Source organism: Notolepis coatsorum, assembly GCF_963971535.1.
Source record: "Notolepis coatsorum genome assembly, chromosome: 10".
NCBI classification, from domain to species: domain Eukaryota; kingdom Metazoa; phylum Chordata; class Actinopteri; order Aulopiformes; family Paralepididae; genus Notolepis; species Notolepis coatsorum.
In genome coordinates this window covers 84,826,522-84,850,255 of record NC_140174.1, presented here as the reverse complement: position 1 = coordinate 84,850,255, position 23,734 = coordinate 84,826,522, and positions in this window count along the sequence as shown.

The window sequence follows — 23,734 nt, the reverse complement described above, 5'->3', positions numbered from 1 at the left end:
GTAAAATACAATGTCACAATCTTTAGATAATTGTGTTCAGAAAATTACAAATGTAATGTGTCTATATTTTATAGTTTGATATGGAAGAGTGTGTTTAAGCAAAAGTCTAAATAAAAGAAAATACAACTGCATGTGTGTAACTGAGGGGTACAATTCCCTGACTGTATTAATCAAGTATTAGTATCATTAAACTACTACCGTCTTATGTACATTACTGGCCAATACCGTACACAGGTATATGATGAGAACTTCTCCACAATAACACGGTTTCCACACAAATACTCGTTTAGAATATTTATTACAATACTTTAATTGCGCTTATAAGGCAAATAGAATGTGCATAGGCGAATCAATAATGAATGTTAAGAATTAGATCTAGGGATATTCTGGGAAGGGGGGTGTACTACCGGTTGTAAGCCAGCAGGGGGAGGCAATGCTCTATGCAAGTCAATGGGTCCACGGAGGCGATATCACCCCTGTGTCAGCGGGGAAAGCAGCAGCTGTGATCCCAGGGTGCGCGTCGCACAGGTGAAGCCGTGGAGTCTCTGCTCCGACAGAGACGGGCTCGAGTGATGTCCTCACGGGCATGTGTAGATCTCACAGCAGTGGGGTAGACGGTTCTCTGCTCCAGCAGCTTGATCAAAGCAATGAAGAATAATAATCCTTGCCGGAAAGTGGCTCTGCAATCACCGGTGTAGGTATCCTCCGTGGTGCGCGGTGGTTCACAGTTGAACTTGACGTTACTATCCTTATTAGCACGCGGCAATAAGTGCTCTATGTAGACGCACAATTACTCACTCCACGTGGTCTTTGACTCGTAATGAAGGCTTTTACTAGCAAGGAGCGAACGATACGTTAAACAAACGTAGTAGGATAAACACGACTCTATTTGGGGCAATACGAGCCCTCCGTCACCGCACGTTGCATAATGGGGTGAGGCGTCGCTTGGATAACTGGAACTGAACGAGACTGAACGGGACAAGGGACTAAGAGGAATTCTACATTTCTTGCGCCCTATTTATATGCACGGTGAACAAATAGTACCATTCGTATTTCGGTAGCCGTATTCCTACGCGGAACCGGGGCTAGTTGGGACATGTTCATCGGCACTATTGAACTTGACTCAAGGGGCCTGTCTGCTGGCGCCAGGTTCTTGTCCAATGAGAGAATGAACTATTATGGGCTGTAGTAGACTAACGGGATATTCAGTGTATATGTACAAAGAATATACAAGGGATATCAAACGATATACAAATATTATGCAATATATATCAATCAATAAATATATATATTCGGTTTAATCTGACCCTTTGTAACAGCCGCCCCCTAATTAGTCCCACCTAATTAGCTAAGCAGAGACAGATTAACCGCACTGTCCACTACTCAATGTCTGTTGTGAGGGGTCGGTCAGTTCACAAAGTCATGGGTCATGGTCATCATTAAGCGAGTCGGGGAGCCTTGGCGACTCTATCAGCCTCGCCACGGGTCGGTTGTAGGTCCGCCCTTGGCCGAGCACTTCTGCCACTCTGACCCTTCCGTCGGCACCAGTGGTCACTTTGCTTACGCGGCCGGCCGGCCACGCAGCTCGGGGTAGTGACTGGTCTACGGTCATGACGACTGGACGGGATGAAGGGGGGCTTAGGAGGAAGCGGGCCTGAGACTGCTTCGATCTGTGCTTGGCTGTGCTTTCTCCTCCTCCGTCTGTTTCTCTTGTTTGCTCTGTACCCCGTCTGAGGAGGGGCCGGTCCCGGCCGCCCCGTCAAGGAGTCGCTTTGGGTGCTGGGTTCGATGTCAGCTACGTCTGGAGCGCAGCTGAGGGGGGTGGGGTTCCGAACTCCCTCTGGTACCCACGGTTCTCTCACGGGCCTCTCGCTTAATGTCAATAGCCTCTGCTGTACGGGGGAGAGGCCGGTGTCGCTCGCCTCTGTGTGTAGGCAGCGTGTAGACGTGGGTTGACTGTCAAGTCCGTAGAGGGGGCCCTGGAGCGTCCATCCCAGTCGGGTCTGAACCGCGACTGGGCATCCTTTGGGTCCGACGTGGGCCGCCTCAATTGGGAGAATGAGGTCCGCGTGGTCGGAGCCGATGAGCAGGGTCGGTGTGGCGCCGTCGATAAGCGGTATAGGTAGTTGACGTAGGTGCACATACTTAGCCATCAGCTGTGGGATGGGGTAGGTGTACTGAGACAGGCCTATGTCGTGGCTAGTGAAGACGTTAGTTATACTATACTGCTTCTCGGGCTGGTCCACCGCTGCTATCTTGAAGGAGACCTTTTCACCCTTTATGGTCTTCTGGTCCCTTCTGATGGTGCGTATGGTCATTGTATCTTTGACACCTCGCAGGCCCAACTGGGCTGCTGCGGAAGCGAGGAGGAGAGTCTTTTCAGACCCATCGTCCAGGACGGCGTAAGTGTCCAGGACCTTGTCCTCGTAGCTCAGGAGCACCCTGACCACTTTGAGGAGCACACGGGGGGTCCCGCTATGCTGGTCAATGTGGAGCACTCCTGTGGGTTGGTTGCCTTGGACCTTCTGGTGGGCTCCGCACCGTGCTGCGCGGTAAGCGGCGCCCGCCTGGGCCGCCCCTGCGTGGTAAGCGGCGCCCGCCTGGGCCGCCTCACGCCACTGGTCCACTTGGACGGGGTTCAGTGTCTTATATTCGGCGCACTGTGCCAGCCAGTGTCCGCCGTCGCAGTAGGTACAGTAGGGAGCGGTCTGGTGGCTCTTCGGTGCTGGTGCCACCGCCTCGGCATGGTACATTACCGCGACGGGCCCACTCTGTTGTCCTGGCTGACGCCTGTTGATGTCATGCAGGACCTCCAAGTGGGTGCCACCGCACCTGCTGCACTTCTTTTTCAGGCGGCACTCAGCTGCTAGGTGGCTGCGCGCGCAGCGGAAGCAGCGGCGGTGGTCCTTGGTCCACTGACTCACATCGTCCGTGGTCAGCTTCTTGAAATCTTCGCACTGATACAGCCGATGTTCTCCCTCACAGTACTGGCACTCAATCTTCCACTGGTCCTCTTTCGTCGAGGGGGTGTTGTGGTTCTTGTGTGGTACTGATTCGGCTTGGTGCATAACGGTCACCAACCGGCGGTTATCCGTTTGTCCCCGAGGTCCGAGTCTTGGGCTTGGTCCACTCCATACGAACGTGTCGAGTCGTAGGCTACTGACCTCCCTGGCGAGGAACTCAGATAGGTCTAGGAGGGATGCCTCTGGACCGTTGGGGTCGCGGTAGTCTCTCTGCCGCCTGAAGCGCTCTTGTCGGGCGGGAGGGAGCTTTTCTAATATCCTCTCTACGTTAGAGTTAGCGTACAGTTCGTAGATACCCTTTTCCTTTTGGGACCCCAGCATCCCTACCAGGGACTGTACCTTGATAAACAGGTCATCTAGCGCTCTGTTGTCTCTGGCTGGGGGGAGACGGTCAATGTCTCTTATCTCCTGTATCACGTAGTCCCATACGCGTCCATACCGTTGGTCGAGTGCTGCTAGAGCCGCTGTGTATGGGGTAGTAGAGTTGGCATAGGCCAGCGCTATATTGTGCGCTCGGGGCACCTTGAGGTGCTTCAATAGGGTAGCATACTTGTGGCGTTCATCAGCTACATCAACCATCATTGTCTCTAAGCACATCCGTAGCTCCGTGTACTGTGCTCGGTTCTCATGGGTGAAGTCTGGAAACGTCGGTGCGCCAAGGTACGATGCCATGGATGACTGGCACATCGGTGAGCGTTGGGGAAGAGGCCTCCTAGGCGAGTCTCCCCGTGCGTGTCGTCTTGGGCTGGTACTTGGTCGGTACCGAAGGTCGGGTACCCAGGTGCTGTCCCTCGGGGATGGCGGTGCGTCAAACTCACCCGTGAGTTGAGTCGGGGGTTTGTAGCGCAGGGCCTCGGGGCTGACTTCTGGGCTGTACTGGACCTCCTGGTCCAGAGTACGTTGCTGCTGGTCGGGGCTGTACTGGGCCTCCTGGGCCAGAGTACGTTGCTGCTGGTCGGGGCTGTACTGGGCCTCCTGGGCCAGAGTACGTTGCTGCTGGTCGGCTTGACATTCCTCCTCTTCCTCCTCCTCTTCCTCTGCTAGGACCTGGAGTCTTCTGTTCAGTCTCTCGGCGTGGTCCGATTCTTCCCGGTTGCTGGGTCTCGTATGGACCGGCCGGGAAGGGGGTTCGGAGACGTGGACAGGATCCTCCTGTTGGCGGAGTCCCGGGTCGCTTCGTCGGGTAGGGGAATGTGTCCTAGACCCATGTCTTGACGATCTCTGAGAGCTCCGTGCGGAGTGAGGGGGTGTCGCCATGGCAACCAGTTTGTCCATCAGCTCCGCCTGCAGCCGGTCGCGCTCTGCCTCGCGCTGGGCATGGGCTGCGTCGCACGCTGCTTCGCGCTGGGCATTGGCGGCGTCGCGCTGCGCATTGGCGCTGGCCTGGGCAGCGTCGCGCTGTGCGTTGGCGGCGTCGCGCTGGGCATTGGCGCTGGCATGGGCGGCGTGGAGCTGTGCATTTGCGACGTCGCGCTGTGCATTGGCGGCGGCGTGCTGTGCATCGGCGCGGCTTCTCTCAATGTTCTCTTCTGTCTGGAGGCGTCTGGTCTCCAGTCTTATGCGGTCGTCTTCACTCCTTTGTTGCGCCTGGAAGCGCTCTCGCTCGCCTGCAAACTGTTCGCGCTCGCGCGTCTGTTGCGCTTGAAGTCGATCGCGTTCGGTGGAGGCTGCCAGGGTGGCGATGAGTGCTTGCGCCAGCATCTTGTCCGCCGCGCTGGGGGAAGACGCCGTTCGGGGCGATCGGCTCCCGGCAGTACTTGTTGGAGATCCGTTCTCCTGTTGCGTACCGAGGGGATCCATCTCCTGGGTGCGCGTCTCTTCTTGTGGTGGGTCGGGTTCCATCCCGGGAGGGCTTTCTTTATCCTGGAGCGCTCCGGGGACTACCTCGTTGGCGTTGTCGGGGGATAAAGTCGTGTCAGTTCCCTCCTGGTCCCCACCGTGAGCTTGGTCAGTTACATTAGAACCCACTAGGGCCTCTGTGGTCGGGGTATCCTGGTTGATGGAGTCGGACATAATTTTACTATCCGCTTTAGTTATTTTATCCGTATCTAATTTCCCTTTAAAGCTAGGTATTGGACTGACAGCGTATGCCTCTAGATAGGGAGGTGGCTGCCGTCTGCGCTGCGGGCGATCTAGCTTAGGAGAACCGTTTGTGGAGTGTTCGTCATCGGCCATGTCAATATTAATATTATATTAATATTACGCTAATTATTATCCGGGGCTCGAAGGACCAATTGTAACTGAGGGGTACAATTCCCTGACTGTATTAATCAAGTATTAGTATCATTAAACTACTACCGTCTTATGTACATTACTGGCCAATACCGTACACAGGTATGATGAGAACTTCTCCACAATAACACGGTTTCCACACAAATACTTGTTTAGAATATTTATTACAATACTTTAATTGCGCTTATAAGGCAAATAGAATGTGCATAGGCGAATCAATAATGAATGTTAAGAATTAGATCTAGGGATATTCTGGGAAGGGGGGTGTACTACCGGTTGTAAGCCAGCAGGGGGAGGCAATGCTCTATGCAAGTCAATGGGTCCACGGAGGCGATATCACCCCTGTGTCAGCGGGGAAAGCAGCAGCTGTGATCCCAGGGTGCGCGTCGCACAGGTGAAGCCGTGGAGTCTCTGCTCCGACAGAGACGGGCTCGAGTGATGTCCTCACGGGCATGTGTAGATCTCACAGCAGTGGGGTAGACGGTTCTCTGCTCCAGCAGCTTGATCAAAGCAATGAAGAATAATAATCCTTGCCGGAAAGTGGCTCTGCAATCACCGGTGTAGGTATCCTCCGTGGTGCGCGGTGGTTCACAGTTGAACTTGACGTTACTATCCTTATTAGCACGCGGCAATAAGTGCTCTATGTAGACGCACAATTACTCACTCCACGTGGTCTTTGACTCGTAATGAAGGCTTTTACTAGCAAGGAGCGAACGATACGTTAAACAAACGTAGTAGGATAAACACGACTCTATTTGGGGCAATACGAGCCCTCCGTCACCGCACGTTGCATAATGGGGTGAGGCGTCGCTTGGATAACTGGAACTGAACGAGACTGAACGGGACAAGGGACTAAGAGGAATTCTACATTTCTTGCGCCCTATTTATATGCACGGTGAACAAATAGTACCATTCGTATTTCGGTAGCCGTATTCCTACGCGGAACCGGGGCTAGTTGGGACATGTTCGTCGGCACTATTGAACTTGACTCAAAAGGCCTGTCTGCTGGCGCCAGGTTCTTGTCCAATGAGAGAATGAACTATTATGGGCTGTAGTAGACTAAAGGGATATTCAGTGTATATGTACAAAGAATATACAAGGGATATCAAACGATATACAAATATTATGCAATATATATCAATCAATAAATATATATATTCGGTTTAATCTGACCCTTTGTAACAATGTGAATAATAGGTTATTGTTTGAAAAAAAAGAGTGATAACTTGTAACCACAATAAGTATGTATGTATGTTTGTATGTATGTGTGTATGTATGTATGTATGTATGTATGTATGTATGTATGTATGTATGTATGTATGTATGTATGTATGTATGTATGTATGTATGTATGTATGTATGTATGTATGTATGTATGTATGTATGTATGTATGTATGTATGTATGTATGTATGTATGTATGTATGTATGTATGTATGTATGTATGTATGTATGTATGTATGTATGTATGTATGTATGTATGTATGTATGTCTATATTTTAGTTTCTTGGATAAAGACAAATCTTTATACACTTGTGTTTAAGCAAAAGAAAATTACAAATGTATCCCCTTAATGCTCTTTGGGTGCCAAAGTGCACCATTTCATTAGCCTGCAAGGGTCTAGGGTTTGAATATATCGTTAATACGGTCATGTGAAGTGTTTTTATTTAAAATAGATTCTTTAAAAAGGATGTATTACAGTGTTTTGTATTATCCACATTAATTATTACACATATATTACACTATATATGATAGTTTAGAGCTGTGTTGAAAATATAAAGTACAGAAAAGATCTGTCTATGTGGGTCTGTGTGTCAGTAAGGGTGTGTGTCTCTGTTCGGGGGTGTGAACATGGGCCTCTCTTAGGTGCTAAAACACAGCATGGGGGCGTGAAGATTAGGGGACATGCAACTATAGTCACATTTACAGTCATCATTCAAATACAAATGGTTTATATCTTTGTAACATAGAAAGTTAGTGTACAACATTTTACTCATAGCATATTTTTTGTTCACACAATGGAAGGGGGTCACATTTAAAACAGGTACTAGGCCGTTAGGTGGTCGAGCGGAGATTGCATTCGTCACCAGCCCCGGAGCTGTGAGCTTGGTTCGCCTGTTCGAATCCAGCTCACAGCTCCGGGGTTGTCACCAGCTTGGCTGGCCGTCTGCACTGATACAATTGACTGTATCAGAGGGTGGGAGAAGCTGGCGGGGTGGGTCCGGGTCGTTGTAAACAGCGACTCCTACAGTTCGGTCGGGGCGCCTGCTAAGCGCGGATTGGACGTGAGGGGGATAGTGTGGTCCTCCCACACGCTACGCCCTCTCAATGAGAATCCGCGCTGCCAGGTGAAAAGAAGCGGTGATTGGCTGGACGTGTGTCGGAGGAAGCACGTGGTAGCCTCCACTCTCCCAAATGATCTGACTGTGGGGGGTAAAGCGCAGCGACCAGGAAGGGACTGGGAATTGGCATACGACTAACATTGGGATGGGAGAAAATCGGAGGAAAATGGAGGGGGAAAAAGACAAAAAAAAAAAAAAAAAAAAAAAAAAATTAAGTTTCTTAAAAAAAAAAAAAAAAAAAAAAAAAAAAAAAACAGGTACTAGAATTAACGGATCAGACCCCAAATCCACTGTAACCTCAAGTCTACTCACAAAGGCTATGGTTAATAAAACGTTGAATTATTCTAACCTATATGGGCACTTGTACAATGGACATTCAATTCCATCCATTTAATTCACACAACATATATATATCTGAGTTAAGGGGCTAGGGGTTAATGTTTATGAATGTAGCATAAAATCATTAGAATTGTTAACGTGTATCAATAAAACAACAAAGACATCTCTGAGAAAACTAAAACGTGCTCAAAAACAGCACAACATTCCATACACTCATACTCTAATACTCCTCATAACCACTAGACAAACACATTCCAAAACAACACATAACCCAACAGAAGACCCCATTCATTAGACATAGATTAGACCCACCCAAAATCAATCTCTGCATTACAGCCACTCTTAGTCTCCTCTTGAATCCCACCTTACTGGTAATTGAAACCAAATATTGTGGAAGTCTATTCCAGTAGGACACTGCCCTGTACATTACAGTTTTCTTTAAGGTTTCAGTTCTGGGTCTCGGTAGGGCGAACCGACCCCTCAAGGCTTGTCTAGTGCCATAGCCAAGACCATCACTAATAAGCACCAGCTGAAAAAAAGAGGCACACAGGTTTATGTAAAGTATAAAAATTTCTCATAAACAAAATAAGACTACACACTAGTCTCTCATTGACTCTCATTCACCAACATTGTCTTAAGTTTTCTCAACACTGTTTCTAATTGAGCTATGCAATACAAGTCTTGCAGCTCTATTTTGAGTAAGCTGTATTTTTTTTAAGTCTTGTTTGGATGCATTTGACCAGAATGCAGGACAGTAGTCCAGATGTGACAAAACTAGTGATTGTAAGACTTGCTTGGTAGATGTGTCTGTTAAAAAATAGGCATTCCGTCTAATAATTTAAATACTTCTGCTCATTTTTGTTACAATATTGTTAATGTGAGTTGACCAAGAGAGTGTTTCATCTATTCATCTATATCAACTCCAAGCAATCTGGCCTCCTTAACTTACTCAATATCTGCACCCTGCAAAGAAATATTTAATCTGTGATTCTCTCTCTCTCTGAGCATGCTTTGAACAAATAATTATATAAAAAGTCATACGTGATAGTGTCCTGAAAATATAAAGTGTTGAAAAGATCCATCTATGTGGGTCTGTGTCTCTGTTCGAGGGTGTGTGTGTGTGTGTGTGAAAGGTGTGAACAAGGGGCCCGGTAGGTGCTAAAACAGCCCATAGGGGTGTGAAAGTTTAGGGAACAAACAACCTCTATATATTTGATGGTAATACTCTGCATTTTACTCTAAACAAAACTAATAAAGTCTGTATTTCAGCTAACTCTTTAAGTTTCAATAGTTTGGATTTAATAAATAATTCGTTGGTATGTTCTCTTGAATCTACATTGTGAACTATTCTTACTGCTCTCTTCTGTAATATAAATAAGGGTTTTATGTTGCTTTCATACGGGTTACCCCACAGTAACTCAAATATGCTAGGATGAGTGAACAATATAATATTCGCATAGAATTATAATCAAGCACATTCTTTGCCTTGTTCAAAACAAAAACACTCTTGGCTACCTTATTTTTTATGTACATTATATGAGGTTTCCATGTCAATTTCACATCCAACATAACACCCACCATTTTTTAACTCAGATACTCTTTCAATATTAACTCTGTCAATACATAATGCAACATTGTCCTTCTTTCGATTAGTAAATATCATACATTTCGTTTTTTCAAATTTAGGGATAGCTTATTGTTATTAAACCATATCGTAAGTTTACACATTTCATTTACAATGTCATCTGCTAATTTTTTAAGGTATTTTCCTGAACTGAAGAAATTTGTATCGACAGCAAATAAAACACATTGCAATATGTTTGACACTTCACATATATCATTAATATATAAAATAAAAAGTATGGGCCCCAGGACCGAACCTCGAGGGTCACCACATTCAATATTCATACATTCAGAGGTGTAACCAGAGAGTTGTACATATTGTTGTCTATTTTCAAGATAGCTACTTAACCAGTTCAGCGCCACCCCGCTCACACCATATGTTTGTAATTTAGAAATTAAAATGTGATGATCTATCGTATCAAATGCTTTTTTAAGTCAATAAACACCCCTATGGTGTAATTCCTCTCATCTACGGTTGTGGTTATTTCTTCATATATATTCATTAAGGCTAAGGTTGTTGATCGATATGCCCTGAATCCATACAGACTATCACACAGCAGGTTATTCTTTTCAATAAAACTATCTAAGAATCTTGAATCAAGAATCTTGGAAAATTGTGAAAGCAAAGACACTGGTCTGTAGTTGGTAAAGCGGTGTTTGTCCCCAGATTTAAATAGAGGAATAATGTAGTGAATTAATAGAATTTTACCACAGGGATGAGGTTTATCTTATCTAAGTGTGCTAGTGTTTAATAGTGTATAGGGACATAGCATGTAATAGTGTAATCATGTAATAGTGTAATAGTGTGTAATAGTTTAATAATGCAATAATGTAATCATGTAATAGTGTAATAGTGTGTAATACTGCAATAGTTTAATACATTATTTTGTTTTATTTCCTCAAACAGATATGTTCATGTAACTTGCATCAATCCGATCATACTTATTATAATCTATACCCTTAATTTCAGTCACCTTTCAGCCAACTGAGTTGAAGATTTGTAGCTTGGTCCTGAGTTTTTTTTTTTACCTACCAGATAATCTGTAGCAGGCTAAATGTGAATAAAACACATTGAAAGCATGGTCAAGAGGCTAAAAGGGGGGTTGGGTTTTTTTTTCAGAAACAAATCGTGCTTTTTTTTTCTTTGAATGTCAAGGATAAACATAAATTATAAACATCTAAAACCATGAAACTGATCAATACACTTAAAACAGACGTTTACACACTGATGAGGTAAAAACAATACAAATGTATTTTTTAGTACGCTCAAGCCCCAAAGGTATTTTCTTTAACCTGATCTAAGGTACATTATACAACTCATTTCTGAATTACTTTGCAGTGTCTAGTTTTTTTTAGCCCCCCAGAGTTTTATGCTCTCAATATTTCGATATACATTAAATCCTACACACGATAGGAAATATTCAAACAGCTCAAAGATGATAATTCTAAGGCAAATACATTTTAACTCACTCACCATAGTTAGTGTATAGTATGGCTAACATGTATGAAAGTAACATAAAGCCGTTATTAGAGTTGTTGATACAATATTATAATTCATAATAATTTTGCAGAAAAAAGCTAAATACAGAGTATTACCGGCGAGGTTGTTTGATTTTTGTCCCGATGATTGAAGGAAATTAATTTTAAGAACTATTTACCATGAAACATCTTAATACAAAGATGTATTTTATTCATTATAACCATGAAAATAATGCAATGTTAGGTTTTACCGTGATTATAGTGTTCACAGATAGGAATATATCCAGGATACATTCAGTAACATCAACATCAGTAACCCTGGACAGACTTGTGAAGTCAGAGATAGGAATATATCATTCACATTCAATTATCCAAATGTACTCTGTTTGAGTCAAATTTACTCTGTGAAATGTACTCTGCGAAAGCTCCCTGCACTAAGCAGGGTTTTACATAGACTACTAGCAAAAACAATTCATTTAGTTTCAGTGATGGTCTTGATGTTAGCTACAGGGTCGACATGTCTTATTTCTACATGAAAGATTTACTTCATTCACACAATAAATATGCTATTAGTGTAAAAATAATGTATAATATCTGGACTGATTCACTGTATAGTGAATCCAGGGGTATACTGGATCGATTATATTTTGTTTTTATAATATTTTATAATATCAAAACATGTCTTATGTTCTATAAAATGTTCTAATGTATATACAAGTCTTATAGAATGATGTAAAAAGAGTTCTACTAATATATTTCACTTAAAAAACTTGTACAGAAAGATAAATATCCGACCCCCGGAGCCCTGTCGGAGTGTATACAGGTTCTGTACAGTATACCATATGCAAATCCCATATGGTCTAGCGGTAAGGATGCCCTGGTTTCAATAGGGAGGCGCGGGTTCGACTCCTGCTAAGGGAATAACACTTTTTTCTATACATAGCAAATGTGTTATATGTTTTATTGTAACTGTTTGTTTGTTTTAGTGCAACACTACTGTCACCGGCATTTAAGAAGGATCTGAGGTGCATTTAAGTCCTATTGATAGGTTTTTCCACACCTTTGCAAGGATATGTATGACTGTGTTGCATTCATTTATTTTAAATTTGGCGGACTTTATGGTATTTATAGCTTATTCATGATTTAATGTGATACTTCTTATTGAATTGTTTAAAGAATATGTGTTTAACCAGAGGGGTGATTAATGTATAGTAGGACCTTACAAATATGATTTGATCATGATCCCAACAAGTGGTAAAATGTTTTCAAGCATTACATTTTAAAGGGTTCCGATTCACATAGCTGAATATAGTTGCACAACTGGATAATATTTGTATTATTACTAGGATGAACTTAAAATCATTCAAAACAATTATTACATAACAATTATTACAATGAAACGCAGATGGTTATATTATAATTTTTGTATTAAAGAATATTGCAGATCATACTGTAACCTTTTTTATCAATAATATAAGCGTGCGTAACATCAATAATATGATTAATATCTAAAGTTTCTAAACACTTAGGATTTTTCAGCTTAAAAGCCGTAACATCCACTATTACGGTGTATAAACATAACAGGTGTGCTCTGTTAAAATGACCATTCATATGATCTAAAATAGTAACTAAGCCATTTTCAGATAGAAGACTTTCATCCTCTGTGTCTCTATCATATATTGCCAATTATTTAGCAAGCCTTTCTCTCTCACCAGCTTCAACATATTTTCAAAAAGCCTTAAGCGCAGGCTATTGACATTCCCGGTTACCCATCGATGTACAATTGTCCTGACAGCTCCGCGGCTGTCACTAAGGCTTTAAGAGTAGATACTTTGATTGGGAAGTGGAAGGTTTTTCTTCTAGTAGGACACAGTCTCTTAACCGTACCCCCGGTTGGGGATGGCAGTGATGATGCTCTGTTGGTTACATCAACGATATTTCTTCGGGTCGGGGTGGAATACATTAGATTCTGATGTAGGAGGGGTGTACCGGGGGCTATTAGGAGGGACATCCATACGCATGAAGGGGGTTGGCTGTGATGAATCCGGCGACGAAGTATCCCAAGGACCCGTGTACCAGGGACTATTACGATTCGTACACCTGATGGGGTTTGACGGTGGTGACTCCGGCGATGAAGTCTCCCAAATCGTTGTAAGAGGGCTGTAACTAGTCCTAGGGGTGTCTAGGAGGCTTTGCAATAAAAAAGTTTTAGTTGAACCATACAGGGGTACGGGTAATGTCTCAACTTCCTCGTCGGGAGTGTATAGTGGAAACAGGCTATCTAGTGTATCCGAGGCATGCTTAGAAGGATCAGCCTCATACCAAGCAAAGTTTGGTTGCTGTGAAGGAGGGTCCATGAATCTATAACCGCCAGCGGGTATTGTCTCAACATCGTCAGGCGTGTATAGTGGAGACAGGCTATCTAGTGTATCCAATGCAGAGTTAGCAGGATCTGCCTCATGTGACACATACAAAGCCATGATTGCTATCTAAAAGTACAAAATGCACTGTCTTTTTAAAGGAGGATTTAGGGTTGACACGCCCCTTCCTCCGCCCCCTCACTGGGGTCAATCGTACTCCAGGTCCCCTGATTCGCTCGGTAAGAGCCTTCTTGCCTCGAACACCTCTTGAAGGACCTCCCCGCATGTCTGGAGACATTGCAGCCACTTGGTTACCGGAAGTGAGAAGATGAAATGCTCAAGAGTTGAATTATACCGCCTGGAGATGGCTAGATCAGCCTCTACATCAAGTGTCGAAGTACTTTTTATAGATATCCTACCCTCGTAATGTACATACCCGTACCCTAGCTGGCTATGGCCTATTAACAGCGTGATTAGCTGCCCATCCTTAAGCGTTCTACCCGTCAGTCCATCCATAGACTTAAAAGAAGCCTTTTTCATTGTCCAAAATTCCGTCTCCTTTAGATACATCTCAGGCCTGCTTGCAACGCCCTGGAAATCCTCCAAGGTCATCTTGTAGAACAGAATTCTCTCAGCTCTAGCATCGTATTCAAATCCTAGGACACCATCGATGACCGGACATAGTTCGTTATAGATCTCTCTACCATATCTGCAAGGTGCAAGTAACATGGTTTTAATCCTGGTAGCTCTGTCCGTCACATGGCTAACCGTTGTAGCTAGACGGTTTTCTAAGTGTTTAGAAACTTTAGATATTAATCATATTATTGATGTTATGCATGCTTATATTATTGATAAAAAAGGTTACAGTATGATCTGCAATATTCTTTAATAAAAAATGTATAATATAACCATCTGCGTTTCATTGTAATAATTGTTATGTAATAATTGTTTTGAATGATTTTAAGTTCATCCTAGTAATAATACAAATATTATCCAGTTGTGCAACTATATTCAGCTATGTGAATTGGAACCCTTTAAAATGTAATGCTTGAAAACATTTTACCACTTGTTGGGATCATGATCAAATCATATTTGTAAGGTCCTACTATACATTAATCACCCCTCTGGTTAAACACATATTCTTTAAACAATTCAATAAGAAGTATCACATTAAATCATGAATAAGCTATAAATACCAAAAAGTCCGCAAAATGTAAAATAAATGAATGCAACACAGTCATACATATCCTTGCAAAGGTGTGGAAAAACTTATCAATAGGACTTAAAAGCACCTCAGATCCTTCTTAAATGCCGGTGACAGTAGTGTTGCACTAAAACAAACAAACAGTTACAATAAAACATACCAACACATTTGCTATGTATAGAAAAAAGTGTTATTCCCTTAGCAGGAGTCAAACCTGCGCCTCCCTGTTGAAACCAGGGCATCCTTACCGCTATGGGATTTGCATATGGTATACTGTACAGAACCTGTATACACTTCCCCGGACCATCAACAAATCAATCTTAACTATATTCACAGGACATACTTGACTCCTATAAGACTGAACAGAATGGGTCTTAAACAAGACTCCAAATGCTCCCAATGTACAAATGGGGACGAAGGGACATTTATGCACATGTATTGGGACTGCCCACCAGTTAAGACATTCTGGAAAGATGTGACCCAACAATTATCAAAACTCGTATCTTGGAATATACCTGTACACCCCTCTGTATTACTATTGAATGATGTTTTTGAGTTTGCAGTAAATCCACAGCTAAAGAGATTGGTTTTATTGGGTATCACAGTAGCTAAAGAGCTGATCGCATCACGCTGGTTTCAACTGGAAAAAATTTGCCGGAAAGTTTGGTTTCTTACATATCTCGATGTGATTTATCAAGAAATATCTACAGCAAGAATTCTGGGTCTCAATGAATCCAAAATGTCAATGTGGTTAGAAGTGGTGGAGAGAATAAAAGCTAGCTTATAATGGTAGTGTCTGGTTAGGAGCGAGGGATAATGGAGGTACTATCCAAAGAGGGGTCCGGGAGGGGGGGGTTCGAGCTGGAGCATATGTGTGTAGGTTTTTAGATAACAGGTATTAGGGGTATATCCTGTATAAGACATTGGTATAAATGGTAATTTCGTTGGATATACACTGTATATTAATGCTTGTGTATCTTATCGTGTGTTGTCATGTTTGTTTATATGTGTGTTTAAAAAATAATAAAAAAAAAAAACCTGTATACACTCGGACAGGGCTCCGGGGGGCTTATAGCTTATTATATTATATATTATATTATATTATAGCTTAGCTGATTGGCCCCGACAGGCACGTGACGCGCAACTTTCTCTGCCGCGCGGCACGCTCTGCGGAGCGGAGCGGCAGAGCTTGCGGAATTATGTAACCGCCCAAATCCGCCATGATTTTCATTCGGCGCTTCAGCTCACCTGGCAGAGCAGCGGTCCTGCGGTCCTGCGGTCCGTTGTTGACGAGTTCGAATCCCATCACATTTTTTTTTTTAACGTGATTTTTTTTTTAACATGTATTCTTTCGCCGGTTAAGGTTAGGCATGGTTAAGGTTAAGGTTAGGCATTGTTTCGGAGTTGGTTAAGGTTAGAACGGTTAAGTTTAGGCGCTGTTAAGGAGCTGGTTAAGGTTAGAGTTTGTCTTAGAGAATGGCAATATTCTTTCTATGGTTAAGGTTAGGCATGGTTAAGGTTAAGGTTAAGGTTAGGCATTGTTTCGGAGTTGGTTAAGGTTAGAACGGTTAAGTTTAGGCGCTGTTAAGGAGCTGGTTAAGGTTAGAGTTTGTGTTAGAGAATGGCAATAGACAGCCTATTTCCGCGCGACAGCTCTCAGCAGCCTCGTTGCGCGTCCTGAGTTTGCCGCGTCACGTGCCTGTCGGGGCCATCAGGCCTACCCCGGAAGTAACTTACAGTTGCGGAACGGGTACAGGCCTCCGGGGGTCGGATATTTATCTTTCTGTACAAGTTTTTTAAGTGAAATATATTAGTAGAACTCTTTTTACATCATTCTATAAGACTTGTATATACATTAGAACATTTTATAGAACATAAGACATGTTTTGATATTATAAAATATTATAAAAACTAAATATAATCGATCCAGTATACCCCTGGATTCACTATACAGTCCAGATATTATACATTATTTTTACACTAATAGCATATTTATTGTGTGAATGAAGTAAATCTTTCATGTAGAAATAAGACATGTCGACCCTGTAGCTAACATCAAGACCATCACTGAAACTAAATGAATTGTTTTTGCTAGTAGCCTATGTAAAACCCTGCTTAGTGTAGGGAGCTTTCGCAGAGTACATTTCACAGAGTAAATTTGACTCAAACAGAGTACATTTGGATAATTGAATGTGAATGATACATTCCTATCTCTGACTTCACAAGTCTGTCCAGGGTTACTGATGTTGATGTTACTGAATGTATCCTGGATATAAATCTGTGAACACTATAATCACGGTAAAACCTAACATTGCTTTATTTTCATGGTTATAATGAATAAAATACATCTTTGTATTAAGATGTTTCATGGTAAATAGTTCTTAAAATGAATTTCCTTCAATCATCGGGACAAAAATCAAACAACCTCGCCGGTAATACTCTGTATTTAGCTTTTTTCTGCAAAATTATTATGAATTATAATATTGTATCAACAACTCTAATAACGGCTTTATGTTACTTTCATACATGTTAGCCATACTATACACTAACTATGGTGAGTGAGTTAAAATGTATTTGCCTTAGAATTATCATCTTTGAGCTGTTTGAATATTTCCTATCGTGTGTAGGATTTAATGTATATCGAAATATTGAGAGCATAAAACTCTGGGGGGCTAAAAAAAACTAGACACTGCAAAGTAATTCAGAAATGAGTTGTATAATGTACCTTAGATCAGGTTAAAGAAAATACCTTTGGGGCTTGAGCGTACTAAAAAATACATTTGTATTGTTTTTACCTCATCAGTGTGTAAACGTCTGTTTTAAGTGTATCGATCAGTTTCATGGTTTTAGATGTTTATAATTTATGTTTATCCTTGACATTCAAAGAAAAAAAAGCACGATTTGTTTCTGAAAAAGAAACCCAACCCCCCTTTTAGCCTCTTGACCATGCTTTCAATGTGTTTTATTCACATTTAGCCTGCTACAGATGATCTGGTAGGTAAAAAAAAAAACTCAGGACCAAGCTACAAATCTTCAACTCAGTTGGCTGAAAGGTGACTGAAATTAAGGGTATAGATTATAATAAGTATGATCGGATTGATGCAAGTTACATGAACTGTTTGAGGAAATAAAACAAAATAATGTATTAAACTATTGCAGTATTACACACTATTACACTATTACATGATTACATTATTGCATTATTAAACTATTACACACTATTACACTATTACATGATTACACTATTACATGCTATGTCCCTATACACTATTAAACATTAGCACACTTAGATAAGATAAACCTCATCCCTGTGGTAAAATTCTATTAATTCACTACATTATTCCTCTATTTAAATCTGGGGACAAACACCGCTTTACCAGTGTCTTTGCTTTCACAATTTTCCAAGATTCTTGATTCAAGATTCTTAGATAGTTTTATTGAAAAGAATAACCTGCTGTGTGATAGTCAGTATGGATTCAGGGCATATCGATCAACAACCTTAGCCTTAATGAATATATATGAAGAAATAACCACAACCGTAGATGAGAGGAATTACACCATAGGGGTGTTTATTGACTTAAAAAGGCATTTGATATGATAGATCATCACATTTTAATTTCTAAATTACAAACATACGGTGTGAGCGGGGTGGCGCTGAACTGGTTAAGTAGCTATCTTGAAAATAGACAACAATATGTACAACTCTCTGGTTACACCTCTGAATGTATGAATATTGAATGTGGTGACCCTCGAGGTTCGGTCCTGGGGCCCATACTTTTTATTTTATATATTAATGATATATGTGAAGTGTCAAACATATTGCAATTTGTTTTATTTGCTGTCTTCAGTTCAGGAAAATACCTTAAAAAATTTGCAGATGACATTGTAAATGAAATGTGTAAACTTACGATATGGTTTAATAACAATAAGCTATCCCTAAATTTGAAAAAACGAAATGTATGATATTTACTAATCGAAAGAAGGACAATGTTGCATTATGTATTGACGGAGTTAATATTGAAAGAGTATCTGAGTTAAAAAATGGTGGGTGTTATGTTGGATGTGAAATTGACATGGAAACCTCATATAATGTACATAAAAAATAAGGTAGCCAAGAGTGTTTTTGTTTTGAACAAGGCAAAGAATGTGCTTGATTATAATTCTATGCGAATATTTTTATTGTTCACTCATCCTAGCATATTTGAGTTACTGTGGGGTAACCCGTATGAAAGCAACATAAAACCCTTATTTATATTACAGAAGAGAGCAGTAAGAATAGTTCACAATGTAGATTCAAGAGAACATACCAACGAATTATTTATTAAATCCAAACTATTGAAACTTAAAGAGTTGCTGAAATACAGACTTTATTAGTTTTGTTTAGAGTAAAATGCAGAGTATTACCATCAAATATATAGAGGTTGTTTGTTCCCTAAACGTTCACACCCCTATGGGCTGTTTTAGCACCTACCGGGCCCCTTGTTCACACCTTTCACACACACACACACCCTCGAACAGAGACACAGACCCACATAGATGGATCTTTTCAACACTTTATATTTTCAGGACACTATCACGTATGACTTTTTATATAATTATTTGTTCAAAGCATGCTCAGAGAGAGAGAGAATCACAGATTAAATATTTCTTTGCAGGGTGCAGATATTGAGTAAGTTAAGGAGGCCAGATTGCTTGGAGTTGATATAGATGAATAGATGAAACACTCTCTTGGTCAACTCACATTAACAATATTGTAACAAAAATGAGCAGAAGTATTTCAATTATTAGACGGAATGCCTATTTTTTAACAGACACATCTACCAAGCAAGTCTTACAATCACTAGTTTTGTCACATCTGGACTACTGTCCTGCATTCTGGTCAAATGCATCCAAACAAGACTTAAAAAAAAATACAGCTTACTCAAAATAGAGCTGCAAGACTTGTATTGCATAGCTCAATTAGAAACAGTGTTGAGAAAACTTAAAGGGGAACTATCTTATAAATGGCATTTTTGAGTGTTTAGCATTGTTTCCTAGCTATGTGAACTTATATTAATATGATCTATGTCTCAAAATTCTCATATTGGCGCATTCTTCCAATTCTCCTCTCACAATATTCACCCTCACTGAACTGAGTCGTTTGAAAATGTGCCTATATGTGATGTCATATAGTCACTGCTGCATGTTAATGTTCAAGAGGCATTCACGCTGCACAGTGGTTTAGGTGGAACCTGCAGCTGCGGCTGCAAAACAGCTCGAAATCTTGAGGTAGAAAAATGCTGTTTTTGAGGACTTGATTAGAAATACAAAACAATGTATAAAAAAAATATATATATTACAGAGGTGTTCCATAGACTCACAGGAATTGTGTAAAAGTGCCCAAATAGTGAAAGAAATAGTAAAATAGTTCCCCTTTAAGACAATGTTGGTGAATGAGAGTCAATGAGAGACTAGTGTGTAGTCTTATTTTGTTTATGAGAAATATTTATACTTTACATAAACCTGTGTGCCTCTTTTTTTCCAGCTGGTGCTTATTAGTGATGGTCTTGGCTATGGCACTAGACAAGCCTTGAGGGGTCGGTTCGCCCTACCGAGACCCAGAACTGAAACCTTAAAGAAAACTGTAATGTACAGGGCAGTGTCCTACTGGAATAGACTTCCACAATATTTGGTTTCAATTACCAGTAAGGTGGGATTCAAGAGGAGACTACGAGTGGCTGTAATGCAGAAAGAGATTGATTTTGGGTGGGTCTAATCTATGTCTAATGAATGGGGTCTTGTGTTGGGTTATGTGTTGTTTTGGAATGTGTTTGTCTAGTGGTTATGAGGAGTATTAGAGTATGAGTGTATGGAATGTTGTGCTGTTTTTGAGCACGTTTTAGTTTTCTCAGAGATGTCTTTGTTGTTTTATTGATACACGTTAACAATTCTAATGATTTTATGCTACATTCATAAACATTAACCCCTAGCCCCTTAACTCAGATATATATGTTGTGTGAATTAAATGGATGGAATTGAATGTCCATTGTACAAGTGCCCATATAGGTTAGAATAATTGAACGTTTTATTAACCATAGCCTTTGTGAGTAGACTTGAGGTTACAGTGGATTTGGGGTCTGATCCGTTAATTCTAGTACCTGTTTTAAATTCTGTTCATGTGACCCCCTTTCATTGTGTGAACTAAAAATATGCTATGAGTAAAATGTTGTACACTAACTTTCTATGTTACAAAGATATAAACCATTTGTATTTGAATGATGACTGTAAATGTGACTATAGTTGAGTTTGCATGTCCCCTAATCTTCACGCCCCTATGCTGTGTTTTAGCACCTAAGAGAGGCTCATGTTCACACCCCCGAACAGAGACACACACCCTAACTGACACACAGACCCACATAGACAGATCTTTTATGTACTTTATATTTTCAACACAGCTCTAAACTATCATATATAGTGTAATATATGTGGAATAATTAATGTGAATAATACAAAACACTGTAATACATCCTTTTTAAAGAATCTATTTTAAATAAAAACACTTCACAGGACCGTATTAACTATATATTCAAACCCTAGACCCTTGCAGGCTAATGAAATGGTGCACTTTGGCACCCAAAGAGCATTAAGGGGATACATTTGTAATTTTCTTTTGCTTAACCCCCTGAGGTCTAGAGTTTCTAGCTCCACCTTCTCAGAATATTCTCTTTTTTTTTTGTTACATAATGTAAAATGACAGATTCATACCTTCAAAATAAGCCATCAATTGTCAAATTTGAGACGACAGTTTTCAATCAATGTCCTATCAAACATTCTGGTACAGTCATTACCAATTTGCAGCAGGAGCCTCTGAAGAGAATTCAGTGAATTCAGCTAATGATAAGGGAACTACACTCCTTCCCAGAATGCAATGTGATGTCAATGTCAATGTCAATGACTAATTCCCACCATGAAACAAAGGCCCAGCAGGGAACAATTACGGCTGAATGGGGGTATAGTGTGACTGATCAATACAGGCAGGCCTACAGCAACACACACTTTGATTTGATGCCATGCATACACACACTAGATAGACAGAGGTTTAGATATTTAGATAGATATATAATAGTAATATAATAGAAAGAGAGAAGAAAGAAAGAAAGAAAGAAAGAAAGAAAGAAAGAAAGAAAGAAAGAAAGAAAGAAAGAAAGAAAGAAAGAAAGAAAGAAAGAAAGAAAGAAAGAAAGAAAGAAAGAAAGAAAGAAAGAAAGAAAGAAAGAAAGAAAGAAAGAAAGAAATACAGAGAGAGAGACATTTATAATAATAATAATTATTATTATTATTAAATAGAATCATTTTCTATAGGCTTGCCGTGGTAGTCAGTGATACTGGTGTATACACACACTAGATAGAACGAGGTTTAGACATTTATATATATATATATATATATATATATATATATATATATATATATATATATATATATAATAGTATAGTAATAGGCCTACAGCAACACACACTTTGATTTGATGCCATGCATACACACACTAGATAGACAGAGGTTTAGATATTTAGATAGATGTATAATAGTAATATAATAGAAAGAGAGAGAAAGAAAGAAAGAAAGAAAGAAAGAAAGAAAGAAAGAAAGAAAGAAAGAAAGAAAGAAAGAAAGAAAGAAAGAAAGAAAGAAAGAAAGAAAGAAAGAAAGAAAGAAAGAAAGAAAGAAAGAAAGAAAGAAAGAAAGAAAGAGATACAGAGATATATACAGAGAGAGACATTTATAATAATTATATTATTAATTAGTTTTTTACACACACACACACACACACACACACACACACACACACACACACACACACACACACACACACACACTAATAACATGATCATAACCAAACCAATTTCAAATGTATCATCAAGTACAAAATAGATTTGATCGTAATATTTATGAGAATGCATGTTTTTTCACACTACAGGAGGAGTATGTCACAGTATGATGTCATAATCGAACATTCTAGAACATTTGTGTTCTATATATGCAACAATTAGCAGGGTAGGACAGGGCGGCCAAGAAAGGGTGCAGGGGGTTGAAGGAGGGCATTTGACAGAGAGGGTAGAGCAGGAGGAAAGAGAGAGGGGAAGGGAGGAGAAATTAGGTATTGTGGCCTTCGTGGCAGGGGTAGTTACTGGTATGGCAGAGGCTAAGGGTAAAACAGCGATGGTGAAGATGATTGTTAGGATAGCGGTTCAACATCTGGGAATGGAAGGTCTGGACTGGGAGGAGGTGTATAGCGAATTGGCTGAGGGGGCTGAGAGGGACAAAGCAGCCCAGAATAAGATCGCAGGGGGCAAGGAGGGTCCCGCAGAGGGGGGCTCAGACAGGAAGTAGCAGCATTAGCTGCACTCCAATGGACAATGTAGTTGATGACGGGGTCCAGTAGAAGAAGAAGAAGAAGAAGAAGAAGAAGAAGAAGAAGAAGAAGAAGAAGAAGAAGAAGAAGAAGAAGAAGAAGAAGAAGAAGAAGAAGAAGAAGAAGAAGAAGAAGAAGAAGAGCCCATAAAAAGAATTGCGGAGGGCAGTAATACGCCACGATGCGTCTACACTGCCGGAAATTCAAATAAGAAGAAGAAGAAGAAGCATTTCCTGGCATTTTTTCAGACTACAACATCAATCCAGACTGGTTTGACCCTGACAGCATGTGTGGCAGATTTCATGTCAACAAAGCCCATTTGAATGAGAGAGAGAGAGAGAGAGAGAGAGAGAGAGAGAGAGAGAGAGAGAGAGAGAGAGAGAGAGAGAGAGAGAGAGAGAGAGAGAGAGAGAGAGAGAGAGAGAGAGAGAGAGAGGTCTTCACCTCTCTACTTTCTTACTCTACTCAGATGGTATTTACAGTACTGTACCAACCACCGTTTTAGTTGATCATGACACTGCCAGAAAGGATGTAGTATTCCTTCTAGATGGTTCTGACGGCACAAGGAATGGATTCCCAGCTATGCATAATTTTGTTGAGAGAGTGGTGGAGAAACTCAATGTGGGAGAAAACAAAGACCAAAGACAACTGGAATAGAATATCACACAATTTTATTAAAAACACATAGAGAATAATAATCAACAAGAAACATCAACTGTATCAATTGTATTGTACAATGAACA